We start from the raw sequence: 3,703 nt of genomic DNA on the forward strand, positions 1-3,703 counted from the left end.
AAAATAAGGCGCAGAGAAATGAGTCCGTTAAAAACAAACCTGGACGCGCCACAGGGTGTTTTGCATACGTCTCAGCGCCGGTCCACTGCCGATACGTCCGAGACGCGGTATAGAAACTATGCTGCTATGTGTAGTTGCCCACACACAGGAGAACTGGATTCTTCATTTCATTTCATGAGTAGAGTAGATCCTATAACTTTGGCACACACCCACGCTGGGGGATTGCCCAAGAACCGGATAGTTTTTTAAAATCTAATTGTTAAAGTAAAGCGTAGATTTTTTCTATTTAGTGTTCAGCAAACATGGACTTCTTTCTTTGTTTTTTTTCTGAACGGGGCTGTTCTGAAACGCGCACACCGCTGGCGCACAGAGGAGGACGCCAATTTCTAATTCTATATACCTGAATCAAATCCTTTCTCAACCAAAATGCATACTTTGAGTGCATTTTCAAAATTTTTAGTGCGCTATCTGTTGAGCCAAGGACACAATGAATTAGGGTAGCTTAACTGCGGCGCCCCCAAATGCTTCTTTCACAGTGGACGAGCCCAGCTCGTCTTTGGTTGGAGCGGTACAAACTGCGTGGACGAGCTCAGCTCATCTTCGGTAGGGAAAGGGTTAAGCTGTATACGACCTTCGTAAATTCCTTGGGACTAATAGGAGCATCAAATCAAGGAGTTACAGCTAAACCTCGATAAAATAAATGTTAATGGGACTACCAAATACTACATTTTAAAGAGTTTGGAGTGCAAGCACGTAAGTGCTGAAAGAAAAGCGATAAAGTGAAGTAAGAAAGGACACAGGAAAGTAAGGAAGCTTCCTTACTTTAATGTGTCGCTTTTCTTACAGCACCTACGTGCTTGCGATGCAAACTCTTTAAATGAACATTAACCAACTTGCCCACATCGCTGTTCTTCCAGAAAATATGGCATAACAGCAATTCTATACCAGACATTTAGAACCTGTTGCAGTACTCTTCATTGCAAAGCAATTATTTTCACTGTTAGTAAGCTTCAGCGCATGACATGAATACGTTGCAGTGAAGAAGCTTACTAATGTGACTGTGTCATAATGCAAAGCAAATAATACCTGCAGCAGTGTGCTTGATTAGGCTGGTTGGTGCATTATGAAAAGAAAAAAAAAATGGCGCTTTAAACAGGATGCAGTGGAGATGAAAAATACAGTGCTGACTAACAACCAAAGTTTGTTGGAAATTAACTGCAATACGTAGGAAGCAGGCATCTGCACAGACAACAAAAGAAAAGCAGAATATGTGCATTCATCTCAAACATTAGGTTTCCATATCTAGGAGAGTCTCTGCAAAGAGGTCTTATGAAAGGGTGCATCTTCAGTAGCTAATAATGCCAAGCTGCCTCGGTCAGCCAGAGGCTTAATGATGAATTCCACTTGGGATTTACTCTCAACCAATGACACTCAACAAATCAGACACACCACATAAAAAAAAAGGCAAGTCAGCCTCCATCTCATTGGCTGGTTCATTTTCACAGTCCTCGGCACTCAATTGCGCGCCTTGACTTTGTTTCTGGTTCGAGACTTGTTGGCTTCTAATTTCTCCTTGAGACCAGCTTGGTGCTTTGGTGGTGTTTCTCGAGATAGCGTGGGTCCACGGGAGTTCCCAGAATTTCAGGTACCATGTATGGCTTCAGCCAGCCAACTAGAGGAGAGACACCCTCGAAGTAATGGCCTTTCTTGTGATAAAACAACAGTCCATCCCATCTGTCAAGAAACAAACTGAGTGTCAGTGTTGCCTTTGAATATGAAGATGCCATTTGCTGCCACAACCACTGACAACAGGCGCTTTTCTTAGATGTTAATGGCCAAAGCTTTCAAAGAGAAATGCAAATCAATCTATGCTGACAGTTCTCCTCAAAAACTGTTCGTGCTAATATCAGGGTTATAGGTTATTAGAAGAGAAAATGAAGCTAGGTGTTCCATACACTCTTAATAAGGTCCCGCTCAAAGCACTAGATACAGCCAGGAACCAGACATTTTCGTCTAGTTTCCTGGATATAGCCAGCATTTAACCAGGACCTGATTAATAGTGTGCTTTTAGAACATTTGGCTGAAACCAGTGAAAGGACATTAGTGTGGCCTCACGAACTTAAGGGTATATACTTATCTTTTTATATTTCTTAAAATCTGGTAAGTGTAGCCTTTGACCATTTTAGAATAAAATTGACATCAGTAAACGTTCCCACGCACACACGCGCATACACAACAAATATAAATGTATGACATTAAGGCAAGCTGGTATGGGGACCCCGAAGTTGGTCTCGGCCACCAATCTTTCGTTTTTAGTTTTTCTTGCTTATCAAGCGCCTTTCATGGTAAGCCTTTTTGGTAATTTAAAGGATAGTTGACTAATACCGCTTCAATAATTTTCGTTTAGCGTCTTGCATGGAATACGCAGCACAGTCACAACGCAAGATGGAGGAACAGCCTCCTAAAGTCCTTTGTGTATGAGGATGCTTGCAGCAAGTTGTGGCTTAATGTTACACATTCATCAAAACAGTCAGATTTGCTTTGTTATTTGAAAAGTAGGTTGTAGACTACGCTTCCACCTGCAAAAGGTGGGAGCGTATATAGTCTTGGCTTGCTACCTCACAGTGATACTGTTTGAAGGAGCTGCTTCCCGAAGCGCGCTGCAGTCTAGTCACGTGTGATTTTTCAGATTTCGCGGGATCTCTTTATTAGCCAAAAACAGCGAAAAATCACAGATAGTATGCCTGTCAGCAAGCTGTTATCATTCTCTTAAACACTGTACTCTAAGGTCCAACAGGAAAGTTTTTCTTAAATTTTTCGTCTCTTTGCCAGCGATATCGTTGCAGGTACCGGTATATGCGTGCAACTCTTGATACCACGTATAACAAGCCAATCCAACTAGACGGAGAGAGCGAGTTCTAGGGAGGCAATACATAGCACGTTCTGTACATCAAGGTAGAAGATGTAGTACCTCTGTCGCTACAGCAAAACGAGTGACGCTTAGTCAGCTTTATTGCCTCGTAGTTTCTCTTACGATTCTGGCTCTGGCCACATACTCCGTGCGATTCAGAAAAAGCCAGTGCAGACAAAGCCAGTGAAATGGTTGAATCATTTTATTGCTGGGACCTGTCTGTTCCGAGGTATCTGTAGAAGAGCACGAAGACACGTTCGTGCTAAACATCGTGCATTTTGTAAGACTGGGCGATGCCCCGTTGTCTTTTATCGAGTCGAAGTATCCGAGCAGCCTGGCTCCCAGCAAAAACCGGACTCTCTGATGATTCACTGTAACAACTGCAGCGCGACCTCAGGAAGCGAGTACTGGAAGCATATCAAGGGCATACCGCGACTAACACTCAACTACGTCGAGAACCGGAGACAATTTTTGGTATAAATAAGCTGGATCGAGCATGCCTCCGACATCATTCGCATCAGGATGCTGAGGAAGTACGGGGGCATCTACCTCGATAGCGATTCCTACATCGTGAAGAGTCTGGACAAGTACAGGCGCTACGAAACGGCTATAGGATGGCCACCAGGCCAGAACATCGGCAACCAGGTAATCGTGGCCCATAAACGATCCGATTTTTGCGTCTACTACGAGTCGTATCGCAAGTATCGGCCTGACCTTTGTGTTACAACGGCGGGTCAGCTACCGACGAAAGAGATTCTAGCAAGAAGCCTCACCTTGTCTACAGAGTTCCTT

General features: G+C 43.6%; 1 pseudogene; it reads left to right on the top strand.

Annotated features, from left to right (window-relative positions):
• Nucleotides 1-3,433: 3,433 nt before the first annotated feature.
• Nucleotides 3,434-3,703, top strand: part of LOC119385803 (lysosomal acid glucosylceramidase-like) — a 17,158-nt pseudogene continuing 16,888 nt past the window's right edge.

This window comes from Rhipicephalus sanguineus, chromosome 3, assembly GCF_013339695.2.
Source record: "Rhipicephalus sanguineus isolate Rsan-2018 chromosome 3, BIME_Rsan_1.4, whole genome shotgun sequence".
In the NCBI taxonomy this organism is placed as follows: domain Eukaryota; kingdom Metazoa; phylum Arthropoda; class Arachnida; order Ixodida; family Ixodidae; genus Rhipicephalus; species Rhipicephalus sanguineus.